The 7,538-nt window shown below is 39.4% G+C and overlaps 1 protein-coding gene across 1 annotated transcript in view; it reads left to right on the plus strand.

The window, feature by feature from the left end:
- Positions 1 to 1,449: 1,449 nt before the first annotated feature.
- The window catches only part of map3k12 (mitogen-activated protein kinase kinase kinase 12), a 32,993-nt gene continuing 26,904 nt past the window's right edge, over positions 1,450 to 7,538 (plus strand). Inside the window, exon 1 of the mRNA XM_036530209.1 lies at positions 1,450 to 1,665. The gene's annotated coding sequence lies outside the window, so the exon portion shown is untranslated. The remainder of the gene's footprint in view (positions 1,666 to 7,538) is intronic.

Below are 7,538 nucleotides of genomic sequence, written 5' to 3' on the forward strand. Positions count from 1 at the left end.
GCTCTCCTCATCATATCTCCTGGATAAAAATAATTTTTGTGATTCATTTTATATGAGGTGTTGATCAGGAAATAATCCCATCAGTTTTCTTATAATTTATTTTTGACAAAACTGTGAGACTGGCACCATTACAACTGGCTTCATACTTTTTTATCCTGTCACTGATCAACACCTGGTGAAAGACACACTCCTTCAGTACACCTCCTTTCATGCACATTGTTAAATGTTGGCATTTAGCAGACACCCTTATCCAGCGCGACTTACAAAGGTTACAATTTTTTTACATGTTACCCATACAACATCACTTGCTCAGCGGGGCATTGAACCTGCAACCTTTCTGTTTCAAGTCCTGCCTCCTACCACTATGCTACACTGCTGCCTCATCTGTATATTCATCTGCATTATGCCCATGTTTTAAATTACATCATAAGTAGGTCCAACATTTTGTTCTGCTGGCAAAAGCACAATCTGAATATGAATAATGAAGACAGGCAATTGGGAGCTGTAATTTCCTGCTCCAGTGCATCTCGTGGGCATAATACAAATCTTTCAATAAGGAACAAACATTGAGTTGACAAAGCAGTGCTTCTTTGAATTGTGGCCTCTGTTGAAGACACCCAGAACAACATAATGAAGCGCCAGGTGATCCACTTTGGTGTTCAGTAAGACCTGGGACAAAGATGGAAACCCCATCATTGCAGGCACATTTAAACAAACAGATGTATTCTTTGCCAAGGTCAGCACCCTTCCTCTTAATAAAACAAACAAACAAAAAAATTCCCATTGTATGTGAAGGAAATAACATGAGGGTGTTCAAGAAAAAAGAGAAACTGACGTTACAAATAGATACAAAAGATTAACACACGCGCGCGCGCACACACACACACAAATAATTATAGGGGTGTTGGAAATATGCAACACCTCTAAAACAATAAAAAAAAATCAATTAATTGTGTCAAGTGAGAAAATTATCCTACATCTTAATTTAGTCCTTATGAAACGCAGTGGGGGAAGAATTACCATCCTATTGCGCGTTACAATATTTGTGAAAGTCTGTAAACACGCCCTGGAGTAGTACGGAGCCCCCTGTCGTATATCTGCCTGCTTTATCTTCTTTAAATTGTGCTGCTACTATCGCGTTGCTTCAATGATGCAAGCGACTCCTGTCTCCTCATTGGTTCAAGGCGCGATTGCGGATTCACTCACGTGAGTCTGAACAGGGGGGAAATGAGGGGGCGAAAGAATATTTAATCGTAGAAAAAAAACATGGAAAACGTCACAAAATAAAATGGCATTGACTGTTTCATGAACATAATAATTAAACATTGATTAACCATCTTGAAACTCCACAGATATTTTACAACGAGCCGCATGCAAGTGGATGAATTTAATTCAGCACTAGGTACTGAGACAGCTCCCTCCCCCCACTCTCCTCCTCCCTTCTACGGCTCCCAGATTTGTATTGATATCACAATTAGCCAGATGGGACTCATATTGACGTAGTGAACCTGCATGCACTTACATTCAACGCTCATACAACCGAGCGAGCGAGTCAGGACCGAAGAGAATTAAAAATCTGGGCCGTTCTTTGTCACAGTCGTCCGGACTCATCTACAAACCGTACCCTCTCTTCAGCCGACAACGCGATAACCGCCAGCCAGAAAGGTAAGAGAATGGGTTATGTCTTTTATTTGGTTGCGCAGAAATTTTAGTCTGAATAAGCAAAGGAGCTGCCAATCTTATGTCTGTGTGCGTGGCGATTATTTTCCGTGAATGACAATTAATTTTAAAAGAAACGCAATTAATTTAATCGGATTGACGGAACGGGCTAAGCACCCATATAATAATCCGTTCCGTATGGTTAAGAGATGTATATGGATGATAAGATGTATGCCGTTCTGGACGTCTCCATGCGTGTGTGTTGCTTAAGAGAGTGGTATTGTAAATAGCATATGACAAGACGGTTGACAGATTCTCCTTTCATCATAGGCTACTGTTATTATCAGTGGTTGCTTGTGCAAATTTCTTGAAAATATTTTTTCGGTCACATTTTGACACTTGGACATAACATCCGTGGAGCTGTGTAGGCGATTTTATTATTTGTCGTGCATCTATATGTGAGATCAGGCATGCGATGACATTTTGTACGGCGGTGAGATTCTGCATAGTGCAACGGAGAGCGTCAGTCAAATGGGAAGACGGTGCGTGTGGCAGCTGTTCGTTTTAATCCAGGACATTTGGGGTTTGTTATGTAATTTCTTCCTTATTGTTCAGAGAAATTCGAGACCCCTCCCTTTCACCTCGTTTCTCATTGTAAAATTTGTACTTTTGTACATTGTTATGTTGCTTTTCTCCTCACTGCTGTTATTACTATTATAGCAATGATAGACTATAACCTCTAGCTACAACAATTACCCTACTTTTAGACAGGCGTATTACTAATGAAGAGTCCGTATTGCTGTGGTTGTTGCTGTGGAAATAGGACATTTCAACAAAATTTATGCTTGCGTTCTGCGCTAAGAATATCATGACGCACACTCTAGATGCCGAGAGTTCTAAATTACTCTCTTGATTGTGTCAAGAGGTGCCGCATGTGGGGGTCAATACACACTCTGTACCAGCCTATTCAGATGCACTCCATTAAATCACATAAACTCCGTGATAACCAGAGCCTCTTTTACTGAACTTTGACAACTGGCTAGACCCATAAATACGGACCTTAACAGCGACTGACACTTTGGCCTGTAGCTGAATAAAATTAGTATTTTCTTTTGACAGATGTACAACTTATATCCCAGACGGCCAGGGGGCGCTGTGGCCTCACTAGGGACTATCGCAGTAACCATCACAGCACCAACGTAGGCAACTACCAACCCCCCTTTCAGCACAATTAAATCGATAGCTATAGATCGGGTGTTCCATTTTCTTGAGTGGTGTGGGGTTTCATTTATTTGAGCCATCAACATTTGTCTTTAAGTACAGTTTCTGACAGGACGACGGAGATCCTCACGTATGCCTTCCCTATAGTTCAGCCTATCTGTAACCAACCAGCCTCGTCTTCCACTAAGTATTGCTAAATATCCGCATTCTTACTAACATCTTAATTTATAGCTGGTAGCTATAGATACGTATTGATGTTCTTTGTAATTTCACTGAACTGGCCGTCCATTTGCCTTTTGAATGAAGTAAAGTAAAAAAGGATTGGTTCAGCCGCACGAAATATGTTTACTTCAGTGTTTCGTTTATTATTCAACATTTTAAAAGCAACACACTGTAATTTTGAATTTTCACAGGTATGTGTCGATTGTTTTTGTTCGGTCTGGGCATGGCCGGCGTGTGTCCCAGCAAAACGATAGTACAGGGAAGGCTCTCAGAGTGATCGATAGTGCTTCTCCTGTCTTGCACGTACTTAGATGCACGCTGACCCGCACAGACCCGACCCGCCTGTAAACTGATCCACAGGAGCAAGAACCATTAGTGCACTCCATTGGCTCGAGATGAGACCAGGGACGAGGTCTCCTCTGAGAGTGAAAATGCAAAGAGCTGTGCGAAGAGGAGGCATTAAGAAAGGCAAGGGGGTGTTCAGAGAAATGGAGGAGTTGGAAGAGGATAAGAAAAGTGAGGGGTGGTGTGATGTTTTGGAAGCAACAAAGGAAATTGACGCATTCGCAACCTCACTAAGAAATCATTATTATAAATTCGGCACTGATAAGAGATTTGTGTTCGATACGCAAGAATTTCAAGACAAGATAACAGCCCATACGGAGTAACAGTACCAGACTAGTCATTAAGGACCTGGGCGTGAACAAAAAGTTCTCAGATAGCGTGACACGCTCTCCGTGGTCCTGAAAGCGATAGAAGTCGGCATTGAGCCCTAGTTATTACACTGTATCGTAAGCGTCATCGCTTGGTGCCGTCTTGCACTTTAATAATATTTTAATACGATACTTAATTATGCCTAGCTCTGGAAAAATACAGTGTATGATTTCATGGCTACCACTTTACTGCTGCTCCGCTCTTTAATGTATCAATCTGCAGTTCATCATTAATCTAAAACGGCGGCGCGCATTAGAACACAGAAACAGTTACTATAACTGTGTCATTCTATATCTTTGGACTCAACAAACTTAACGATCCACACGCTTCTGTTCCATGCGAATGCAGTATGTGGTGCTGGGGGTGCTTCAAGAACTTAATCCATTTAAACATCGAATGTTCGGTCAGATTATCAGAGAGAGGTTGCCGATTGGCTGGCTATTATGTCATGAGTGTAAGGGCACGATCTGCACGATCTGTTTTTTTTTTTGTTTGTTTTTTTTTTTTTCCAGTCGACCATCAGTGATGTGGCCGGTGATCGTCAGTCAATCAGTCAGTGATCGTCTCATCCCATATATTAGCTAGAATGGTAAATAGAGTCAGTGAATCAGTACAGTTGTCAAATGTGACATTGAGTGTGTGTCTGGGGGGGGGGGGGGGGGGGTAGATTGAAGAAGAACATTGTTTCACATTTATCCCTGTAATTGCTTTTTTGAATCCTCTCCTGGCATGGATTACACTGACAGAATGCTTCTCGTAACGTACAAGATTTTGGCACTTTTGTGAGTAAGTTTTTCCCCCTGGCAAAATAGCTCTAGGAACTTCTAATCTTTTGGTTTTTGTTAGTGAGCTGCTTTTTGAATTCAAACCACAGGTGCTAGACTGGATTTTGTACTGGAAATTGAGGTGGCCAGTTATGAACATTGATTGTGTTAACCCAGAAAACATTTTTTATTTTTGCATTTTGTGTAGTTCTGGATGAATGCTTTGCACTGTTGTCACTCCAGATCCATGTTTATTTTAAGACAGGCCTGAGCTTCTTGGCAGAGGGAACCAAGTCTTTGGCCCAAATGTCCTGGTGAATGCTGGAGTTAAAACTGTCGCTATCTTAACAAGGGCATCAGTATCCTTAGATGCAAAACAATCCCAAAACATAACAAACCGTATTTTACTGTGACCACTTCTTCATCCTCAGCAAAAGATTCACCCTTTTATGCCAAATGTAAAGATGGTGAGGATGTCCAAAAAGTTGTTTTCATTTCACATGTTCATGAGACATGCTTCCAATTGTCATTCAGTTTTTTGTGACTTGCCTTCAAAAGAGTGTTCTTCCTTGTAATCCAGCCATGAATGTAATATTCGTGCATGCAACTTTGAATGGTTGTTTTTGACACTGTGTTACCTGAGGATGCCATTTTTGTTGAGGTGATCTAACAACTGTTGCCTTTGGATTTACGGTTGCCTGCCAAACCACTTGTCTCACAGCCAATGGTAGCCAGATAGACATGCATCCTCCTCCAGGCAGGGATTTGACTGTACAGGTAGGCTTGTATTTATTAATAATGGACATTACAGTGAAAAGTGGTAGATTCAGCTTTTTGTAACTTCCTTCATTCCCATCTTTCACCTAAGGTTAAAGACCATTTACCTGCAGTCTTCAGAGAGCTCTCTGACCTTAACCATGACAATACAGTAATACCAAAGAGAAAAAAAGAAGTTTGTGGCTGCTTCTGTGGCTGCCCAACTTCTATAGGCAGAATTTTGGTGTAGATTTTTTTTGCCATATTGGCTTTCTTTAATTACTCTAAGGTGTGAACAAATGTGACCCTAATGTTTTATGGATTAAAATACATTATTTGTGATATGATTCAAATCTCCATTTTGCTCTGTGCAGTGCTGTTAAGACTAAAATATAACATTTTTAAAATGTTTAAGATAAACACCTAATATGTAATCTTTATAGCATATGTTAAGTTTTTACAATAAATAAATAAATATGAAGATTATCACTGCTGATCACATCAAAACCTCTCATAGTATTTTATTCCACCTAAATATCTCTGTCTGTAATATCAGATTAAAAATGACTTAGTCACTGTAAGATGTAAAGTTGTAGAGAAAAGTCTGCAGACACGGAGCGGAGCTGTAATCTTATTTTAATAGACAGGATTAGATCTTTACTGCGAGGGCAGAATTGTGAGCATGGAGAGTGAATGTTTTGAGTTCTTTCATGAGTCTTGGGAAATGTAACATTTGTTATGGGCACCTCTGCTTCATTTACAACAGATGTACAGGATCCAAACACTATTATTTGGTGTACCGAGAGTTTATTAAATATCAGATCAGCGAAAAGTGCATTTCACATTTGTTGCCCACACTTTATTGTTGATCACACTGTTGACTTTTGAAACACAGGATGAGAGGATGGTTGGAGAGATAAGAAAGGGCAGAAGACAGAGGAGGGAAGGAAGTGCAAGCTGTTATTATGACTAGGCACATGGATCTGGTTTCTGCCATACTTGGGAGGAAGCAGAGCAGCAGACCATGTATTTTCAAATCTGCTGCATTATGGCACTACACAAATTATTTGTGAACCAGTATATAAATATAAAAGCTTAATATGAAAGAAAATTATACACCTCCAGTTTGGTGTAATAATTTCTCATCTCGCGAGAGGAACTCTCAGACTATATATTCCATGGATTGTTCAGCAAAATCAATGAAAAAGGAAACAAAAGAAACACAAAAGACAGGCTGTCTGCTGAGGGCAAGAGTTCAAAGTTCCAATACAGGTGTAGACACCTGATATGACATCATTTATGCTCATTGATAGCGAAAACAAGAAGTGGAAAATGTAAAAATATAATAAAATAAAATATAAATATTTCATAAAAGTATGCATTCCTTCAGAACACAGTGTTATACATACAAACAAATCTGGCCACTATTTAAAAGTAGCATATCATCCTATCATGGCTAATATCCATATGATATAAATGACAACTCTTTAATTCTCTATCTGAATTAAGATGTTATCTGGGTACATGTATTTTCTTGAAACATGTTTAGAGTTATAGCTATTTCATGTGGCATGCAGCCTGTTAGATTAGATTAGACAGTAATTGCTTAGACAAATGTTGTCCTGATGTAGGCTTCCTGTTTGCCACAGGCTTTTTTGAAAAAAAGAAAAAATTATATGTTTTGATGTACACATAAACAAGAAAGGACCTAGAGGTACTTCATTCCAAATGCACTTAAAACATTTAGAATAAAGGAAGCTTTATCAGACTTTTTGTTTTAATGGCCAACAGCACTGTAATATAACTTCTAACAAATTCAAAATTGTTTGTCCGCATAATGATCACATTAATTAATTATATACTTACATCATTTTTTTTGCTTTTCCTCATTACAATCTAATAAAAAAATCATTAGACAATTTGATTATGACACGTCTATTGTTATATCATCAGAGATGGGTAAAATGGATATACTGATCTACTCATAAAGCAGTGTATGGAATTATTTGTACTCACTGTACTTTATTGTGCCCTGAGGTAAAATGAAGACCATATAGCTGCTGTCTAAGTGAGCTGAGGAATAGAGTTGCTGCTCTCTCAGTCTTGCCATCATTCATGCAGAGGTGTGTTTCTTCCCAGACTAGCATGACTCATTCTCACTCCGGCTGCAGTAGTGAGGTAGGCCAGGTTCAGCATCATCAG

Source organism: Megalops cyprinoides, chromosome 6 (genome assembly GCF_013368585.1).
Source record: "Megalops cyprinoides isolate fMegCyp1 chromosome 6, fMegCyp1.pri, whole genome shotgun sequence".
NCBI classification, from domain to species: Eukaryota; Metazoa; Chordata; class Actinopteri; order Elopiformes; family Megalopidae; genus Megalops; species Megalops cyprinoides.